This window comes from Coptis chinensis, chromosome 8 (genome assembly GCF_015680905.1).
Source record: "Coptis chinensis isolate HL-2020 chromosome 8, ASM1568090v1, whole genome shotgun sequence".
Taxonomy (NCBI): domain Eukaryota; kingdom Viridiplantae; phylum Streptophyta; class Magnoliopsida; order Ranunculales; family Ranunculaceae; genus Coptis; species Coptis chinensis.
In genome coordinates, this window is record NC_141463.1 from 88258141 (window position 1) to 88280797 (window position 22657).

At 35.7% G+C, this 22657-nt stretch overlaps 2 long non-coding RNA genes and 1 pseudogene across 2 annotated transcripts; all 3 read left to right on the forward strand.

Annotated features, from left to right (window-relative positions):
• Nucleotides 1–1810: 1810 nt before the first annotated feature.
• On the forward strand, nt 1811–3181 carry LOC147483980 (NADPH-dependent aldehyde reductase-like protein, chloroplastic pseudogene; annotated as a pseudogene).
• A 5581-nt stretch (nt 3182–8762) lies between these two features.
• LOC147483981 (uncharacterized) lies at nt 8763–9954 on the forward strand. Its single transcript, XR_015203681.1, has 4 exons — nt 8763–8968; nt 9087–9202; nt 9518–9616; nt 9766–9954. It is a non-coding gene; the product is annotated as an uncharacterized LOC147483981 (long non-coding RNA).
• Nucleotides 9955–10311: 357 nt separating this feature from the next.
• LOC147483982 (uncharacterized) lies at nt 10312–18450 on the forward strand. Its single transcript, XR_015206852.1, has 4 exons — nt 10312–10511; nt 10602–10731; nt 17654–17741; nt 17837–18450. It is a non-coding gene; the product is annotated as an uncharacterized LOC147483982 (long non-coding RNA).
• Nucleotides 18451–22657: the final 4207 nt, after the last annotated feature.

The following is a 22657-nucleotide window of genomic DNA, read 5'->3' on the forward strand; positions in this document are numbered from 1 at the left end:
AAATAATAATTAACAGGAAATCGAAAACGGGATGCAAATGTGAATGCATTGAACTAATCTCAAAGAATAATGAATGGAAAATCGGAAACTTGATACAAATGCATTAAACTAACCTCAAAGAATAATTAACGAGAAGTTTGAAATTGGATGCTAATACATGCATTGATCTAATCTCAAAGAATAATTAATGGGAGATTGAAAACTAAATGCAACTACATTGAACTGACCTCAAAGAAGAACTAACGGGAAATCGAAAATTGGATGCAAATGCATCGAATTAATGTAAAAGAATAATTAAAAGGAAATCGGCACCGGGATGCAAAAACGTTGAACTAGCCTCAGAGAATAATTATCGGAAAATCGGAAACTAGATACAACTACATTGAACTAAGCTCAAAAAAATAATTAATGGAAAATAGGACACTAGATGCAAATGCATGAAACTAACCTCAAAGAATAATTAACGAGAAATTGGAAACTGGATGCAACAACATTAAGCTATCCTCAAAGACTAATTAACGGGAAATCAAAAACTAGATGCAAATGCATTGAACTAAACTCAAAGACTAATTAACGGGAAATCGGAAACTGGATGCAAATGCATTAAAGTAACCTTAAAAAATAGTTAACAGAAAATCGGTAACTGGACGCAACTGTATAAAAATAACCTCAATGAATAGTTAACATGAAATTAGAAACTGAATGCAATTGCATCAAACTAACCTTAAAAAATAATTAACGAGAAATCGTAATCCTCAAAGAATAATTAACGATAAATGGAAAACTGGATGCAACTGCATTGAACTAGCCTAAAAAAATAATTAACGGGAGAAATCGGAAACCGGATACAACTGCATTGAACTAACCTCATAAAATAATTAATGAAAAATTAGAAACTGGATGAAAATGCATTGAACTAACCTCAAAGAATAATTAACAGGAAATCGGAAACTAGAACTAATCTCAAAGAATAATTAACCGGGAAATCAGAAACTAGATGCAAATGCATTGAACTAACTTCAAAGAATAATTAACGGAAAATCGGAAACTGGATGTAAATATATTGAATAACTATCCTTAAAGAATAATTAACTAACGGGAAATAAAAAACTTGATAATCTTTGATGACCCTATATAATGTATCATATATAATTACTTTTATGTCATGTTTGTAAGGACATTACATAATGATCAATAAAAGTTGGTATTACACATCACTTTGGATAATTAATATGAAATCAGAAACTAACTGTATGCAAATACATTGAACTAACCTCAAATAATAATTCACGGGAATTCAAAAACTGTATGCAATTGCATTGAAATAACCTAAAGAATATTTAATGGCAAATTAAAAACTAGATGCAAATGCATTGAACTAATCTCAAAGAATAATTAACGGAAAATCGAAAACTAGATGCAACTGCATTGAACTAAACTCAAATAATAATTAACGGTAAATTTGAAACTATATGCAAATGCGTCGAACTAGCCTCAAAACATAATTGTATTATATGTAGTGAGAATGACTCGACAAATATAGTTTTGCAATTAAAGTGGTGTTTATCATCTCTCTTTTAGTATAATGGGAATGTCTTTCTATTCAAGTAGCTTCAATATCTTTTTGGCTTTATGTGGGCATTTTCATTGCTTTGCACAATGTTAATATATTTTTGAATAATTTAATATAACAACACCCGTTCGTAGGACAGGTTCAAAAGCTAGTAGATAGTTGATAGTAGATACCTTATATACAAATAAAAAATAAAATCCTATATAAACTCAGTTCTAAACACCATCCAACTTGCTCATGGCTGAACCTAGTTCCAACCAATCTACAATGATACCTTTGAATGGCCGTGTCGCCACCGTTACTCACGAGGCATTAGTCGTTCCATAGCTCTCCACCTTGCATCCATCGGTGCAAAATTAGTAATCAATTACGCCTCTAGTCCAACTGAAGCGGATCGCGTAGCTTCCGAGATTAATTCTTCATCCTCTAACCCAGACCCTCAAGCGATTGCGATTCAAGCCAATGTTTCAAATCCAGATCAAGTCAAGTCCTTATTCGACCAAGCCGAAAAGGCATTTGGTACACAAACATACATTCTAGTAAATTGCAGGTGTCCTAGATTCTAAGTATCCTACATTAGCCAATACAACAAGTAGAAGATTGGGACCACGACTTTTAGTGTCAATACAAGAGATGCATTCTTATGTTGTCGAGAGGTCGCTATTCGATTGACACGTGGTGGTGGTGGACGGATTATGACAATTACATCATCTTTGGTGGGATCACTTTATCCGGGATATAGTGCTTACGGCATCAAAAGCATTTGTTGAGACTATGATCAAAATTCTGGCCAAGGAACTTAAGGAACCGGTATTATCGCTAATTGTATTACACGGGGCATGTAGCAACTGAACTGTTTTATGCTGGTAAGACTGAAGAAATGATTAAGAGAGTGGCTGATGGTTGTCCTCTAAGGGCATCTCCAATGGGGGGTGTAAACCGTATAGAGTGGAAATTTTACACTCCAAATATAAAAAAAACTCTCTCCAATGGGGGTGCTATACCGTAGGTAATAATGTATTAGCTAATAGAGAGGGTGGGGAATTCCCCCTCTCGCTATTAGTTAATAAAAAGCCCGGACGTCACTTAAAATAACGTCTGTTTAACTTAAAAACTCGGACGTCACTTCAACACACGTTTGAAGCTTTATTTTTCTGTTTGCGACGGTCTAAGTCCGTCACTCAGTGATTTATAACTGTTAAAAACACGGACGTTGCTTTGAATGACGTTTGAAAGTGGACCACTATTTGTTTTAAGCTTTTTGCGGACGGACCAAATCCGTTATTTTACATTATTTTGAATGGCCGACGGTTTAAGTCCGTTGCTATCTATTTTTACACATTTGCCTCCACCTACCATTGGAATAGCCACAAATAGTAAATATACACTTTATGTATTTGAAATTTCTCTAGAGTGTATAATCCTAATGGCGCCTATGTGGAGGTTGATTTTTTCACTCTCCATTGGAGATGCCCTAAGTAGAATTGGTGAAACTAATGATATTGCACCTTTGGTTGGTTTTCTAGCTAGTGATGCTGGTGAATGGATTAATGGGCAAATCATAAGGGTCAATGGTGAATCTGTTATCTAGATCCATTGTATATGTACAATTTTTCTTATTTTGTGGATCTCATCTTGTGTCCATGTATGAGTTTATAATTATTAAGAATAAAACAATGCAGAAACAACGTTATCTACTACAAATAGATCAATCATACACAAAGATCGATCCTTCTCACTAGACAAGACTTCAACACCCTCCAAATAATATCCCAACACTTCTCAATATCAAATAACAAGCATATAAAGTAAAACAATTAATGTAAAGGAGAACAAACCACAAGACACGAATATATCGTGGTTTGGCAATTTGCCTACGTCCACACTACGAGTTCCTAGCTTTACTAGATGTCCAGAGTAACAGATTATAAGATATCTCAATTCACTCACAAAGAATGAACACTCAACTCACTAAGATTGCTCTCTTACAATCTCTCTCTTTCTTGGTTTTGGTTAGGTTAAGTTTTTACAGAAAAAACTTATATTATACTGTTTCTAAAAACTTCCGAAAACAGTCGAATTCGTGCTGAAAAACAGTGGAGCGCGGGCGTCCCCTTGGCCAGGCAAAAGTCAAGCGCGGGCGTGCCTAAAGTACTGGAAGTTGCCAAAAAAAGGAACGGGTGCGCGCCCTTGTCCAGGCATGCATAGAGCGCGGGCGCGCCTAACACCAAAGAGAGAAAAAACGTCTTTTTTCTCTATATTCTTCACCTCGGTGAGATTTTAACACATAAAACCGAGCCGAACACATCCAGCAAGAAGTACTAGTCCCCGAAAATCGCAGTCAACTGCCCCAGAGGGCCATGCCCACAAAGGGCTCTTTCAAGCATGTAGGATTTGGAGCAAGTCCAAACAGTGTTAGAACTTAACTCTGGTGACAATCATAGTCAGCATATCAGCAGGATTGTCATGGGTGTCCACTTTCTCAAGTGCTACATTACCATCCTCAACGACATCATGTATAAAGTGATAACGGACATCAATATGCTTGGTCCGAGCATGATGAACTTGGTTCTTCGCCAAATGAATAGCACTCTGACTATCACAATACAAAGCAACACTGTTCTGCTCAATACCCATATCATCTAGAAGACCTCGAAGCCATAATGCCTCTTTCACTGCTAAATACTCTGCCTCAGTAGTAGATAGAGCAACTGTAGCCTGTAACATAGACCTCCAACTAACCAGTGAACCATGCATCATAAACGCATAACCAGTAGTCGATCGTCGTCTATCTAGATCATCTGCATAATCTGAATCCACATACCTAGTGACATAACAAGTGCCTCCATCATAAACTAATCCCACATCCAAGGTACCCTTCAAGTACCTCAATACCCATTTCACTGCTTCCCAATGCTGCTTCCCAGGATTTGCCTTATACTAGCTTACAACACTAACTGCCTGTGAAATATCTGGGCGTGTGCACACCATAGCATACATCAAACTGCCCACTACAGTTGCATAAGGAACATTAGCCATATGCTTTTGTTCCTCCACCGAACTAGGAGAGAACTTAGCTAAAAGCCTAAAATGGCCAGATAAAGGTGTAGAAACCGACTTTGCATTCTCCATACCAAAACAAGAAATTATTTTCTGAAGGTATTTCTTCTGAGATACAACTATCCGTCACTTCTTCCTATCTCTGTCCATCTTCATGCCCAATATCTTCCTGGCTCCACCTAAGTCTTTCATCTTAAACTCAGAGCTAAGTTGAGATTTCAACTTGTCTATCTCCACCATGCTTTTGGAAGCAATAAGCATGTCATCCACATAAAGCAGGAGATAGATGAAGTCATTACCATGAAGCCTACGAAAGTAAACACAACAGTCATACTTACTTCGGGTGTACTCATGTTGCATCATGAATGTGTCAAAGCGCTTGTACCATTGTCTTGGCGATTACTTTAAACCATACAGTGACCGATTCAACTTGCACACATAATCTTCTTTCTTAGCAACAACAAAACCCTCAGGTTGTCTCATATAGATCTCTTCCTCTAAGTCCCCATGCAAGAAAGCAGTTTTCACATCAAGTTGCTCTAACTCCAAGTCGAAGTGAGCAACTAAATTCAATAACACACGATTGGAAGTATGTTTGACCACCGAGGGAAATATCTCATTGTAGTCGACTCCTTCCTTCTGTGAGAAACCCTTTGCTACCACTCTTGCCTTGTACCCAGTACTGTCAAACTCAGGAAGGACCTCTTTCTTTCTAAACACCCATTTACTGCCGATAGTCTTTTTGCCCTTTAGCAATAAAACTAGGTCCTATGTGTGATTTTTATCAAGAGATTCCATCTCTTCTTGCATAACAACCAACCAATCTTAGTAATGAGCATCTTGATAAGAGCCCAAAACTGTAGTTTAAACTCTTTAATAATATTTCTATTTAGCCAATCCAAGTTGACCATGTGTTTAGGGGGGAGACCCTAATTGGCCATCTAGTGGGGGGAAATCCTAATTGGCTCATTATTGGGGGGGGGGTTAATACTAGTTAACCCACAAATTTTTTCAAGTACAATTTTGAATTTTCAAATCATCTCTTGCTAGATATTGGACCGATGATGGAATTGCTTGGGCTAGAAATACAAATGTTTGACATCGATGACACATCCATGGGTTTTAGGCTCTTAAGATTACATGGTCACGACGTTTCCCCTGGTAGATTAATACAAACATTATGAATCTGTTTAACGAATCAGTACAGGACGTACGTAGTATACTTAATGCTTGAAACATTTGTTGCAGATGTATTTTGACATTGAGAGAAAGTGTAGAAAGATGTATATAATTTTTCTTGTATAGAGTGTGGCCTGCGCTCAAGATAAAGCCTGAAGGAGTGCGACCTGCGCCTCAGGCATTACCGATGTCTAGTAGCTAGAGCGCGACCCGCGCTCGTCTCTAGTGCAAGCAGAGTGCGACCCGCGCCCCGTGTTTCTCAAGCCACCTACTGTTTTGTTTCTTTGTTTTGTAATCTCCTTGTTTGGCATGAATGTACCTCGATCCTATTGGGGTGAAACAGTGAAATCAGCAGCCTATGTTATAAACCGTACTCCCTCACGGGTAATTGAGTTCCAGAATCCTTATCAGAAACTCCATACACTTTTGTCCATCCCATCCATGCCTAACTTGGAGCCTCGGGTGTTTGGATGTATAACTTATGTCCATATCCCATAATCAGAACGAAGTAAACTTGATCCTCATGCGAAGAAGTATATTTTTGTGGGTTATGCTGAGTTTCAAAAAGGGTATAAGTGTTATGATTCCATTACTGACAAGATGCATATATCTCTTGATGTCTCATTTCATGAATCCGACCCGTATTACTCAGGGGGAGTTTCCCAGTCTTCCTTCAGGGGGAGAGTGACGGTGAAAGGAATCCTAATGTCTTTGGGGAATTGGAACACTTGGAGGAACTATTTGAAGTTCCTGAAGCAGAAATTGATCCTGTAGCAATAGAGACAGAAGCACATGATCCGGATGTATCTGAAATTGTAGCACACAAGCCGGATGTATCTGAAATGGTAGTACACGACATTTCCCCTTCTACATCAATAACTGAAGATCTCGATCAGCATGATCCACCTCAGGTACCTCCTATAACCGCTAATGAATCTATTGGGTTAGAAAGTCTTGAACCTAGACAATCACAAAGAGCTAGTAAGGGAGTTCCTAAGAAATAATATGAACCAGACATCAAAGCCAATGCCAAATATCCTATAGCTAACTCTATGTCTAACCATAGCATTTCTGAGTCACATGTACTTGTCATAAATCAATTATCTACTGTATCTATTCCTAGTAATGTGCAGGATGCTTTGAAAGATCCAAAATGGAATAAAGCAATGAATGAAAAATTGGAAGCCCTTCAAAAGAATGTAACATAGGAGGTAGTTAATATATATGTCTGTTGGAATAAAGACTGTTGGATGTCGTTGGGTGACTGTGAAGCTTAATGCAGATGTAACTATTAATAGATATAAGGCGAGATTGGTTGCCAAGGGATACACACAGTGTTATGGAATTGATTATGAGGAGACTTTCGCACCTGTGGCAAAAATCAATACGGTCCGAATTTTAATTTTGCCTGTAGCAAATAAAGATTGGCCCTTGCACCAGCTTGATGTGAAGAATGCATTCCTAAATGGGAATTTGGAGGAAGAAGTATACATGGATATGCCTCCCGGTGTGAAGAACCATCCTAAAGATGTTAGGAAGGTGTGTAAACTGAAGAAGGCTTTGTATGGCCTGAAACAGTCTCCAAGAGCTTGGTTTGGAAGACTTATACAGCCAATGAGAGTTTTTGGGTACAAACAGAGCAATTCTGACCATACCTTGTTTATCAAACACAAGGATGGTAAGATTACAGCTCTAATTGTGTATGTTGATGACATGATCGTTACAGAGGATAATCCGAAGGAAATAAATGAATTTCAGAAGTATTTGTCTGAAGAATTTGAAATGAAGGATCTAGGACAACTGAAGTATTTTCTGGGTATTGAAGTTGCAAGGTCTAAAAAAGGGATTTCACTCTCACAGAGGAAGTATGTTCTAGATTTGCTTGATGAAACAGGAATGTTGGATTGCAAACCAATGGAGACACCCATTGAGATGAATCATGGACTCGCAATTCATCCTGATCAAGTTCCTACTGATAAAAGAAGGTATTAGCGTCTTATAGGAAGGTTAATTTATCTCTCTCATACTAGACCTGATATTGCTTATGCTGTGAGTGTGGTTAGTCAGTTTATGCATTGTCTTAGTGAAGAACATATGGATGCAGTCTCTCGTATCTTGAAGTATTTGAAGAAGGCACCTGGAAATGGTTTACTGTTTGGAAAGTATGATGTATTGGATATTGTCGGATACACAGATGCAGATTGGGCTTGTGATAAAATTGATAGACGTTCTACATCAAGATATTTCACTTTTGTCGGTGGAAATCTTGTAACTTGGCGTAGTAAGAAGCAGAAAGTTGTTGCCAGATCGAGTGCAGAAGCTGAATTTCGAGGTATGGCACAGGGAGTATGTGAATTGTTATGGATCCGTACTGTCTTGATGGAATTGGGCTTCAAGTTTCAAAAGCCTATGGATTTACATTGTGATAATCAAGCCACCATTCAAATTGCACATAACCCAGTTCAACATGATCGAACAAAGCATGTGGAGGTTGATCGTCATTTTATTAAAGAAAATCTTGACAGGAAGGTTATTCGTTTTCCGTTCGTAACCTCAGAGGAGCAATTAGCTGATGTTCTTACCAAAGGTGTATCTCACAAGGTGTTTGACAGCTCAGTTGACAAGTTGGGCATGATTGACATCTATACACCAACTTGAGGGGGAGTGTAGAAAGCTGTATATAGCTTTTCTTGTATAGAGCGCGACCTGCGCTCAAGATAAACTTGAAGAAGAGGGCGACTTACTTTCGAGGCATTACCGATGTCCAAGAGCTAGAGCGCGACCCCGCCATCTCCAAGTCTAAAAGCAGACCAGCAATTCTCGTGTTTCTCAAGCCACCGACTGTTTTGTTTCTTTGTTTTGTAACCTCTATATAAACACTTGTAACCACTTTAGAATTCAATCAAGTAAATATACAACTGATTTCAATTGAATCCTCAAGTTCTACAGAAAGGTGGAGAGTTCTTTTGCGTACCTGGACAATCAACTACTGCTGTCACTGGATTATTCAATCTTTATAGAGCAGCTCAAGTGTTGTTCCCTGAAGAGACGAATCTCCAAGAAGCTAAGGACTTCGCATATAAGTTTCTTCACAAAAAGCAAGCATCTAATCAACTTCTTGATAAGTGGATAATAACAAAGGATTTGCCAGGAGAGGTACACTATAATCAATATACATTACTAGCTAAAATAGATCGAATTTTAACTTTGGCTCGAGTTAAATTGAATTTTCCATCGAGTATAAAAACTGAAGATTCCGAGCTATACTATCTAGGTAGGGTATGCCCTTGACATACCATGGTATGCTAGCTTACCTCGCATATAAGCGCGATTCTATTTGCAACAATATGGTGGGAAGGACGACATTTGGATCGGGAAAATACTTTACAGGTTCTCATTCATTGACCCTTAAATGCTGTTTCAATCTGGATATACTTTCTTTGTAGTTCAACTTCATATATTTTTGTTGGTATGGATATACCTTATAATCCGTCAATATATGATTGAATTGTAATATTTTTGACAATTTGATGTTGAAGCAGCCATTGGTACTCATGTTTTCAAGAATAATCTTTCCAAAAATGCATGCAGCCATATAATTTCCACATGATTCAGCAGTTGAGCATCTTTGCTTTGTACTCACCGAAGCATTTTTATAGAAGTTGAGTTCTTAATTCGTAAACTACTGATATATTGGTCCCTTAGGATGTCAAATGTCAACAACGACGCCTATCTTGAATTTGCAAAGTTGGACTTCAACGATTGTCAAGCTGTGCATCAAAGTGAATGGGATAACATCCAAAAGTAAGTGATTACTTGGTTTTGAATTGTAATTGTAATTTCAATATTGAGTGAATGACTATTATTTTTTTAACCGTAACTAATTGAAAAAATGAGATTTATTTTTCCTCCAATGAAGATCAAAATCATGACTTAAGATGGACAGCATGCAGGTGGTACAATGACTGCAGTCTAGGAGAATGTGGCCTAAATGATACCACACTTCTCCGGACATATTTTGTCGCAGCAGCAAGCATATTTGAGCCAGAAAGATCAACTGAGAGGCTGGCATGGACCAAAACTGCAATGTTTGTAAAAGCAATATTCTCTCACTTTGAAAATAATTCTAGAGAGCAAAGAATTGCCTTTGTCAGTGATTTCATCAGTAATAGCCTTATTGACACAAGTCATAATTCAAGGTAAAACTTATCACGTACTTACATTTTTTTTTTACTTTTATTTTTTTGATATGTCTAGTTTAAATGAGATCAGTAATTTATTGATGCTGGTGGTTTCGAGCCCCATACCTTTTGGTATCATCACCCAAAAGTTGTACAGTAGAATGATAATGCATTTCCAAAAATAAATTAATATCATTCCTTGTAAATATCTTCTCTAATTAATAATTAATGAAAGATTGCTATTTTTTTACGATTAAAGGTTGGGGGGTTACGGCACCATACAATAAAGTTCATTTCCTCCATGGAATAAAGAACAAAGTGCAAACCATTAGCACAAAACTCTCTAGACCTTTAACACCCCAAGAACTAGATATATAGCTCTTCCACCAACGTAACACTTAATTCGTAAATGTGATCCTTAAACAACAATGACACAACCGATCATCAATTACGCAATTTTGTGACTACTGCAATGGAATCCAATTGGATCCGATCCATTGTCACATACTCTCCGACGTGTATGAATTTGTCCTAACAATATTGATTGCAGTATATGTCCTAATATGGGAACGATCTTTGAGAAAATATCCCAATCATTTGTTTTGCAGGAAGTTCAACTGGAGTTCGAGCAATACATCAAACAGACTAGTCCACATTCTACTTGGAACCCTCAAGTCCGTATCTGTGAACGCACTTAAGAATAATGGAAAAGATGTGCATAACGTTCTACACAAATCAGTGAGTTTCACTCGATCTAAGACATTTTTACATTGTTGATTTTATCAGGATGTCAACATTTTAGCCTTGTAGTGGTCATAGATGGAGACAGGGGGGGGGAGGGGGGCAGTCGCCCCCTCAAAGGTTTTGAAGAACCATTATATTTTATGTATTATCAGTATGAAAATTTCTGAATACATAGAGGCTCGCCCCCCTCAAAATAACAGGTCAAGGTTTAAATGTAAGCCAGGAACATTTTTCCTATTTGACTTTTGTACGCTACCAGTAAAGCTGTAAAGAGTCCAATTATGGGCTAAACTATAGCAGCCCAGACCCAATGAGAGACTCAAGTTTCATGGGCCTCACTGTATTTGGCCCAACAGGTAGTGGGCTAGTGGCGTAGTGCACACTTTACATAACATTTATCTCCGTGGAGAATTGTGAATTTTGTGATCATCTTTGGCGACTTTGCCGCCAAAAAACGCTTAGAAACACTTGAAAGCAAAGTTCGGTCTTTACTTAATTTCTCTCTCGTCAGCCCCGAGCCACGACTCATGCGACTTTTCGAATGGGACTATTCCAAAAGTTAGGCTTCACTTACTCGGTTACTCTCGTCACTTTGTAAGTTTTCTTTTGTTTTTAACCTTCCTAGCTTACGGTTGTAATTTTATTTATTTAAGCGTACTATATTAATTATTAAAAATGAAATTGATATTTAACTTACTCCGATTTTTGGCGTTACGCGTTGACGGTGTTGTATTATAATCTTTTAATTAATTACAAATTTACATTGGTGACTTCGATGGCGAGTTGATGTGATATAATCGATATTGGCTTGGAAGTCTAGGCGCCCAAAGAATATGTCATTTGGGTATTTATGTTTTGATGTTTGTCAATTTGTGTTTTTTCGCTTAACAAATGACTAGTTGAGCAAATTGACCAAGTGTAGAAAACTTGTGGGAGTTCCCTCTGTATTTGGACTTGTTATTCATGAGGAAAAATACACTTGATTAGAGACTTTACTCGGCGCCCTTCTAAAGCTCCTAGAGTTGAACCCGAAGAAGGTGGCTTTTCCAATGCTCCAAGAGTTGAACCGAAGAAGGTGGCTCTTCCAATGCTCCTAGAGTTGAACCTGAAATTGTTGGACCTTCCATAGCAACTTGCGTTGAATCTCAAGAAGTTGGTGCGCACTGGAAGCTTCTAGAGTTTTATCCAAGAAGCCGGGTCCTTCCGAACTCGTAGAGTGGACTCTCAAGAAGTTGACACTTCTTTAGTAAGGGATCCGGGTTGAGAAAACAAATATGGGATTATCCAAGTTCTCAACGTGATGAGATTAGGCGTAAGCTTATATCATTTGGACCATGTCAACCTAAGCCTCCAACAAATCAGCATTTTCTTCATGATAAGAATCATCGTTGCTTTCAAGAAAGTTGGTACAAATCATTTCCAGATTGGTTGAGTACTCTGAATTTAAAAATCGCGGCCTTTTGCCTTCCATGCTTCCTCTTCACAAAGCCATCTCAACGCCCTGGAGCTAGTGTGTTCATGGTTGGCGGATTTTCTTCGTGGAAAAAAGTCAATGATGGCCAGAATTGTGCTCTTTTATCTCATGTCGGAAAGGGTCCGAACTCGATACATAGAGTTGCTATTGGGTGTTGCTATAGCCTAATGAAACAAAAGCAACATATTGAGAATATTGTTGAAAAACAAACTTCTAAGCAGATTGCTAGTACTCGATTGCGGCTTGGAACAACGACGGATGTGGTTAGATATCTTACACTCCAAGGTTCTGCTCTTAGAGGCCGCGATGAAAGCAAAACTTCTAACAACCGAGGGAACCTTCTTGAAATGATAAAGTTATTGGCTTCGTATAACAAAGATGTTGATGCTACAGTTTTGGATAATGCTCCTAAAAATTGTACCTATACTTCTCCTACAACTCAAAGGCAGATTCTTACCGTTTTGTCAGACAAAATACGCAAGTTTATTCGTGAGGAGATTAGTGATGAGAAGTTTTGTATTATAGTGGATGAAGCTCGAGATGAATAAAAAAGGGAGCAGATGGCAATTGTTTTGAGATTCGTCGATAAACATGGTTTAGTGCGGGAGCATTTCTTTGATATAGTTCATGTGAAAGATACCATGTCGGGCAACTTTGAAAGAAGCAATATGCAAAGTCCTTTTCGCCATGAACTTAGTGTGCAAAATATTAGGTGGGCAAGGATATGACGGGCGAAAGTAATACGGCGTGTGGTGAAGTGGTTGGGTTGCAAGCTTTATTCTCTATTGAGTGTCCTTTTTGCGTACTATGTCCATTGTTTTGCTCACCGCCTCCAGCTAGCACTAATTGCGGTAGCTAAAGATGTTAAACCTATTTGGCATTTTTTTCCCACTTGCATGTTGTAGTCAATGTAGTTGGTGCCTCCCCGCAAAAGAAATGATCGGTTGAGAGATGCTAAAGTTGCTGAAATTGCACACTTGCTTGCTATTAATGATGAGTTTGAAACCGGAAAGGAAAAACCGAAAGTAACGACTTTGAAAAGATCAGGAGATACTTTCGATGGGGTTCGCATTTGGGTTCCATTTCCAGTTTGATAACGTTGTTTAGCTTAACATGTACGGTCTTAAGTCAGGTAATTAATGATGGAGCGACAGCAAGTCAACGTGCAGAGGCAGATGGAGTGTATGATGTAATTACTACTTTTGAGTTTGTATTTATCCTCCATCTTATGAGGGAAATCATGGAGATTACTGATGACCTTTGCCAAGCTTTGCAACGCAAGTCACAAGATATATTAAATGCAATGCACTTGGTGTCCTCAACCAAAACACTTATTCAAAAATTACGAGCTGATGGTTGGGTTACTTTTTTAGCGAAAGTTGAGTTGTTTTGTAGAGATCATCACATTCTCATTCCTGATATGGCTGGTATTTACATGGGAGGTCGAGGACGAGGTCGTACTCAAGATTCCCTTACCAATGGGCATCATTTTCGAGTTGAAATTTTCATGGGTACAATTGATTCACAGCTGCAAGAATTAAATCACAGGTTTAAGGAAGATGTAATGAGATTGCTTGTTCTTAGCTTGGCTTTAGATCCCAGGAACAATTATAGATCATTCAAAATTAATGATATTTGCGAGCTTGCAAATAATTATTATCCGATGGATTTCACCGAGCAAGAAAAGTTCCACTTGAGATACCAATTGCAAAACTATGAGAATGACATTCTCGTACACTCTAAGTTTCAAAATTTGTCAACCATTTCCAAGATGTGTCAAGTTTTGGTAGAAACAGGAAAGTCAACAATTTATCATCTTATAGATAAACTGATTCGTCTTGTGTTGACTTTACCTGTTTCAACTGCTACATCGGAACGTGCATTTTCAGCAATGAGGATTGTAAAGACTAGGCTGCATAATAGGATGGAAGATGATTATCTAGCAAATTCTTTGCTCGTGTTTATTGAGAAAGATATTACTAGACAATTTGATACAGATTCTATCATAGATGCTTTTGATGTCTTGAAGAAAACTCGGCGAGAGCGACTTCAAATGCCTGACTTGACTACTTGAGCTCCTTGTTCGATCTTTTTGTATAGGAGGATATAGGCTAATAGACTAATAGCTCCTTTTTGTTTGTAAATGTGGTCTGTAGATACAAGTGATCATGATTAATTGTATATTCTCTTTGATTTTGTAATAATACTTTTTGATGACAAATATATGTATGCAGAAGCTGTCAATCCAAATGTGGTGTGTGTGATTATTGTTTACTTATATTGTCGGTGTATAAGTTATTTTCTGGTTCTTAATTTATATGTTGGACTATAGTATAGTGTGAGTGAATTTGTACTCGAAGAATGAAAAAATAGAAGTGGTGCTAAATTGTTTATTAATTTTTGTTTTCAAGCCTTGTAACTCGTGGCATTTGCCGGACCGTCAATATAGCTCCCAATGCGAGCGACAAGATGTATGGAAGCTGAACAATAAGGTGATCTCTACTGACTTGAGTTTATAATTTCGTGTTTTGCTTATTGTGTTGTCAGTACCTATTATTCTATTAAGTTCTATCCTTGACGTGCTTGACATAAGGCTATATCCTCCTTTTCCTTTTCAACCTATTGTTTATTTGAAGTCATTTTGTTTCTGTAAAGGTATGCATGGACGTTTTTGTTGGATTTTGAGTGTTAAATCTAGTTTGCTAATTAAGTTTTTCTTTATGCAGTTGTGTTCCCTTGTATAACTTCAGTTACATCCACAATTATTTGATGTCTTCTCCCAGAAGCTTTGTGGGCCAGTACTTGCAAGAACCGTGATTCGTGGTATAAAGATTAATTGTAAAAGTTATAAGAATGATATATTCAATTTGTGTGATGTTTTAACTGCCTTTGTTCTAGCTTTTCGATGCAAAGGACGTGCATTACCATCCAAAGATGTCACCTGTTATACCCAAGGGAGATGGCTAAAAGGATCCCGTGTTTTCCTTCTCATTTAATTTACTCTTTGTTGTAGATATGAGCTCGTAAACTAAAAAACATTGTTTCAAACAAGTTAAAAAGAAGTTTGTTCCCTCGCCTTTATCGTTAATTTCTTGATTGTTATGTGGAACTCTAAAATATTTGTTGCTTTGGCACATGTGTTGGTCGAACATAATTGTGGTTGCCCATCTTTGCATAAGTGATAGTTAAAATAAGTGAGTTTTCCTATATTTTCTGGCCTTCAAAAAATGAGTAGATATGTTCTAGTAGATGGTTCTTTCCAAAAATATTATAGCTCCAAGTTCATGGAGTCCGAGAGCACATCACGTAACCACCCGCATCCTTGCTATGAAACACCATCGATTTTCCATTTTTCTGCATTGTTGGTCAGGAGTTGATGAGCCTCATGATTCCGTGCCAAATTATCCTCTGCACTAACTCTTTTATTTGTCAAAGTTGTCGGTGTGCCTCTGGCTCATGTAAGAACTTATTTTTAGCTTGGTAATTGACGCTTAAACTTGTTTAGGGAACCATGATGTTCCATATGACATGTTCAAGCACTTTGTTACGTGAAATCGAGGATGTTAAGACTTAAGACCCTCTCGTGGAATTTCGTATTTTGATTATGCGTATACACTCGCCCCCGCTAGGTAAGATTCCTGGCTCCGTCCCTGGTAGTGGTGATACATGCATGATACTGAAATATGCTGATGTTTTAAGGATTGTAATTAAGATTTTGAACTACGGACTTCTTATAATTGCACATACATCCTTACACATGTTATGCCTATTTTATGTGGAAGTTACATTTCACCTCCATCTACTGCAACAATTAAAACATGACTGAATTTCATGTTCTTCATAATCATCATTCTAAAATGAGCATATGTACTATTATACATACTTATTTTTGTATAAGAACTCAAGTACATGTTCCTTGGTTGGAAGTCCAACGTCGAAATGTTTCAAATTACTGAAAAGTAAAAAATCACTTAACTCCCAAATCTAGGTTTGTTTTTTCTGTTTTCCTTTAAGCATTTGCGTTTATGGTTAGCGTATCTTTTTTGTTCTTTAAATAGAATGTAAGAATAAAAAAAATATGTGATTCTTTGAATGATGTCAACTTTTATGAAGTTACTACACAAAATTTTAAAAAAAATAAAAATGGAGTGTTGATGACGAATAAGGAGTGGACATGGAAGATGGAGTTGATGCACTTTGGATGGAGTTGTAGGAATCAACGTACATTATAGAAATAATGTTGTGGTGTTCTCTATGACCGATTTTTTTTGGGTTTCCAGAGAACAAAACTAGGGAAAAAATGATTGTCTTACTGTTGTGGAAGTATTCTAGGATTATTTCTTTTGCATCGATTACAACAAAAAAGAAGCAGTAGAATTAGAAACTAAGTCATAAGAGATAAATCACAATTTGGAGCCTTAACGCGAACTCAAAGGTCTTAATGCAATAAGAAAATGCATATAAAGTTTGGTTTACTTGAGGTCGAGGAAAATATTTTTTTTTTTACTTTCTTATTTATCTGATGAACTCTTAAAGCATTAGTTTCGGAGGGTTAACAATTTAGTGGAAGTAGAGAACTTTCTCTGAATTAGGAACTTTCATTGGAACAATATTGTTTCTCCCTTTGATAATACTTGCCTTGAACTCACACAATAATCTTCTGTACTAGCTGGTTATTTTCATTCGCAAGTAGGCAGTATGACAACTAGGAACTTGATTTAGTTGACTGTTTAAATGGCTATGTACATGATAACACCATCTCACTTTTTTGTGACTTCGACTCTCTTATGTTATTTCAATCCTCCATAGAAATCTGTGGATTAAGAGTGCTTACCTTTTGTCGTGTCATTTTTGTTAGCAAGGTCATTTGTAAATAAACTCAAGAATCTCAAATTCTCAAACTGGATTATCTTTGAAAATTTGTTGTTAACGTTTATGTTGAAATTGCATTCCAAGAATCTCAGTCCAAGAAGTAAGGCTCTGGCGTTTAATTATGGATAGGGACTATCGTTTTGAAATGTTTGTTTGGATTAAATATTTTATAGAATTTATGACTATGAATGTCTTGGAATTTTCGGATATTTGATCGGTGAGCAGGCCGGTTTGTGTTGTGATCAGTAATCCTCCACTAATTGAAATTGGCTAACAAGCTTTGGTGTGAGCCCTCAGAAGTTAGTCATAGTGTTTCCACTTCCTATTGGTACATGTCAGAAACTTGCATAAGAGCAGTATTGGATTGCATGACAATCTTGATTGCATGTGCATAATGACAATTTCTTGCACATGGATGATGGAACTTGGTTCGATACTTTCTCTGATTCTCTTATAGGTTAAACTTTGTGATCTCTTACCTTATTTCTAATGAGGTATTGTGTTGTAATGAGATTTTCAGTTTTATTGATCTGACTTTTTTTCTCATGGGTCATTGGATACACCTGAAAGTTCGAGAACATTATACATATGGGCTGTCTTAAAGGATAAATGATACCATAGTGAAGGTGAAGCAAGAGAAATATTCATAAACCAAGAGGTTGGTACTGCATGTCTTGCTTATTAAAATGATATAACAGATGACATAAAGTATGGTTAATAAATTATTAGTGGGTACAGTGCTTGCTTTTGCAGGGGTACAATAATCTATGGAGATCAACTTCAATGGAGGTGGAAAAGAGTTGGAAGGAGTTTCCATGCATAGAAGATTCAACATATGTTACCGCCTCTTCTTTGGTGTATAAATTGAGAGATAGTGCACTGTGCATACATCCTAATTAGTTTCAACCAAAAGTGTAAGTTAGCAGATCAGTTACGCAAGTGTTTATTGAATATATAATAATTCTCTAAAAAGTAGCTACTTAAGTTAACTTAAAATAAGTACGTACGTAAAAATTCACCTACAAAATGAATTCAAACTAATTTTTTGTGGTTATGAAGCACTCACCATAATGATTATCTTCCCAAAATTTTAGCTCATTTGGAAACATCTAACATAGATAAAAATTGTTGTCATCTTTAAAAAGAAATCTAACGGTTCATAAATGTTGAATTTTTGTAATCGTTTTTTGCCAATGTTAGAGGTTTCCAAATGAGCTGAAATTTTGTAGAAATGATCTTAATATTGAGTATATCATATCTACAAAAAAAATGGTTTAAATTCATTTTGTAGGTGAAGTTTTACTTACGTACTTATTTTAAAGTTAACTTAAGTAACTACTTTTAAGAGAAGGACTATATATATATATATATATATATATAGTCCTTCTCTTAAAAAAAATATATATATATATAATGGGAAAAAGGTAATTTCATAATGTAACCATTTAAAAACAACTTTCGTAGTGCAAGCCTTTTAGCCCCTTCTTGCACATTTTGTCTATTTTAATTAGTGCAAATTTTGTTACTGACTCTTCGCCGAAGGCATAGACATGCTTCATTAAAAATTTGGATTTGTAATCTTATTGGTACTAGGTTTTCCCATGGGGTATGTGCTTGAGATAGGGAATGAGTACTTCATTTTATGGAAGTTGTTTAGTGAGGAATTCATTATTGTGTATGGAGATTACAATGGTAGGTTCAATGGTAAACTTTAACAAATAACTTCTTGAGTACATGTGATTCTTTTCAAACTTATAGTGGCATCCTATTTGCTATCATATATATTAAGGGTCGTCTCTTCACTATTTTAATGCCCACTAAATAAGACTTCCTTAATTAGCACTGAGAAGGTTTTCCTATATATCCCTTTGAAGCTAGATTTTGTTGTTATCATATTTTTCATAGTATTTAATTTTTATTTTATGCTTCAGTATAATTTACCCGAGATAGCATTTCATTTTCTATTGTAAAAGTACACAACATTGCAGGAGGATATGGTCCAGTACAAGGTAAATTGGATTTGTTTGGGAGAAAGTGGCAAGGGAAAAAAGCTTAAACCGATGGACAATTTTACTACCATCGATCTAGACTTCAGAAGTTTTACTGCCAGCTTGACTTGAGACTATTATTAATGCAGTTGCATTGTCGTTATAGATTCGGTGGTTCAATCGTGAGTATGTATTGACATGAAAGTTCAACTTATAAGATGGAAACATCAAAAAACTTTTGTTTAATAGATGTAATAAGTCAAAGTCAAATCTCAAGAATGCATAAATACAAGTTTTTAGTTACTAAACGTTATTATGGCAACACCAAAAAATGCCCATTTGTATTTTTCAATAAGAGACTAAATTGTGAAAAAAACATCATCAACACTACGTTTATTTGTCTTTCGTGTTTCAAACTACGGTGTACTAAGATTAATGCTACAAACAACATAATAAACACATCATAACCAACTGTGTCGTAGGCACGGGTAATACCTAGTATATATATATATTAAAGGGGATGGTTATACAAACTCCACCTTATAGTGACTCAAAAGTTACTCCACTCCTAATAGTGGACTTATAAGATGAATTGAGAGCTAATTATTTTTGTAGATATATACATAACGCGATGAAGAACGCCCCCACAACAAATCAACTCAAATGAATATGTTTTAACTTTGTCAAAAGTTGTACCAAAATTTAAAAAATATGGACAATTGGATAATTTCATAACATTATAAACAGTTTTTTTACGAAGTTGTACATCTTCAAATGAATTTATTTTTTGTAAGGATGATCTTTATTGTATGAAGAACATCTCCACCAAAAATTAGCTTCCAATTTATTGTATTTAGTGGTGGAGTTTTTTTGGAGTCACTTTAAGTGGAGTTCATATAACCATCCCCATTGTTAAAAATTGTATCTAAATCTAAATATATATATTAATATTAAAGCTCCCACAAGGGTATTTTTTAGATATATTAAAATTTCACGTCATCAACTCCTATTAAAATGGGAGTTCCTCTACTATTGAAAAAAAAATCTAGCACTTCTAATTAAAATGAGAATCATTCTCCTATTATAATGAGAATTCCTCTATTATTGCAAAAGAAAATTCTAGCACTTTTAATTAAAATGAAAATTCTTCTTCTATTAAAAACGGGAATCACACTTCTAAATTACAATTGGATCCCTCGTCCAATTAAAAAACATGAATCATTCTCCTATTATAATGGGCTTCCTAGCTCTCCTATTGAAAAAGAAAAATCTAGCACTTCTAATTAAAACGGAAATCCTTCTTCTTTTAAAAACGGGAATCACATTTCTAAATTAAAATGGGATCCCCCTCCAATTGAAAAACGAGAATCATTCTCCTATTATAATGAGAATTTCTCTCCTATTGAGAAAGAAAAATCTAGCACTTGAAATTTAAATGTGAATCATTCTCCTATTAACAACGTGAATTACAATTCTAAATTAAAACGGGATCCTCATCCAATTAAAAAATGGATTTTTTAAACTTAATTAAAACTAGGGGTTAACTTGTATTACCCTTAAAACTATTAGTTAGGAAATTAAAACGGGTTAGCGACTAAAATGAGAATCATGATTAAACAGTTATGATTGTTTAGCAAGTTTTCACAAGCCTACTTTATATTAAAACTCCATGTCATCTCCTATTAAAACGGGAATTCCTTTCTTATTATTAAAAAAAAAAAAAAAAAAAAAAAATCTAGCACTTCTAGTTAAAATAGGAATCATTCTCGTATTAAAACACGAATTCCTCCCTTATTGAAAAGGAAAAGTCTAGCTTATGCAATTAAAATGAGCGTCTTTCTCCTATTAAAACGTGAATCACCTTTCTAAATTAAGTTTACTATTAAAACGGGATCCCTCTCCTGGGTTTTTTAAAACTTAATTAAAATAATTTACTAGGAAATTAAAACGGGTTAGCGATGAAAACAGAAATCACGATTTATGTTAGAAAATTTATATATGTATAGTTATGCATGATTGTTAATGAAGTTTTTAAAAGAGCCGGTACATATGCACGTGCATACTTTCGACTTTTCTAGTGTATAGTAAGTATATCATTAAATTTCGAGAATTTCTACGATGTAAGAAATTGGCACACCATATGCAGCCAGACGGAGAAGAAAACCGAGTTTGTGGACCTCACCCCGACCCACTCGTTTGGGGCCCAAGTGATATATATATATATATATATATATATATATATATATATATATATATATATATATATATATAATTGTTCCGAGAGTATCCTCATCTTACTTCTCTAAAGAAAACAGGGGATCTACAGTAAAATTCATCACGTCATTAATTTTTCTTTCCTATTTTGCCCCTTGCCAAATGGCAATATTACAGTTCATACCATTTTATTTTATTTTTATTTTGTCTTTTTTGAAGGGGTCAAATTATACTTTCACAGCCATAAATTATTAAAGAAAAATAAAACTAAATTCGGTGGGGTCCACCAGGCGGAATTATTTTTTTTGGAAATTGTTGGGATTGATTACATGGGCGAAGACACATACAAAAGCTAGTATATATAATACAGTTAGACCAAAATAGGCTCTCGTCTCTTCTCTCTCTCGCCCAGAACAAGCCAAAGCCTCAGCACTCTTCTTCTCCACAAAAAAACCCCAACAAACCTGCATTTCATTCTTAGGTTATTGTTTTTCGTATTCATTTTCTCTAATTTATCCACAAGTATAAAGAAATCTTACTTTCTTGAAAATGGGCGATAAAAAGCAAAAGATCAAGAATTCACAAAAGAAAGAAAGAGAGAAAGAAGAGAATGACAAGAAGGACTTACTAGCTTTTAACATCCTCATCAGTGTCAGCCCTGACATTTTGGTGGCCTAAAGCAAGACAATAGAATGTGGCCCTATATGTGTTAATATTATCGATTTTTTTTTAACCTGTGTTATTCAATATAATCCAAGAGAGAGTGAAGTGATTTTGTTATTTGACGTAAGAGTTTTATTTGTTTTAGGATATAGATAAAAGTTTAGGTTTTTAATTGTGAGTTGGTTAAATACTTTTTGTTTTTTTTAATTGTTTGTAACGAGTGGGGTAAGTATTGCCAAAAAGTTTAATAAGGAGTTGGGTTCTCGGGGATTGTGAGTGATTTTGTTATTTGACAGAAGAGTTTTATTTGTTTTTTTAAATATAGATAAAAGTTTGGATTTTTTAATTGTGAGTTGGTTTAGTGTTTTTTTTAATTATTTGTAACAAGTGGAAGTGTGGTAAGTATTGCCAAAGAGTTTATTAAGGAGTTGGGTTCTCGGGGATTGTGAGTGATTTTGTTATTTGGCATATTAATTTTATTTGTTTTTTTAGATATAGATAATAGTTTGGGTTTTTTAATTGTGAGTTGGTTTATTGTTATTTTATTTTATTTTTTTTGTATTGTTTGTAACGAGTGGGGTAAGTATTGTCAAATAGTTTAATAAGGAGTTAGGTTCTCGGGGATTGTGAGTGATTTTGTTATTTGACAGAAGAGTTTTATTTGTTTTTTTAGATATAGATAAAAGTTTGGGTTTTTTTAATTGTGAGT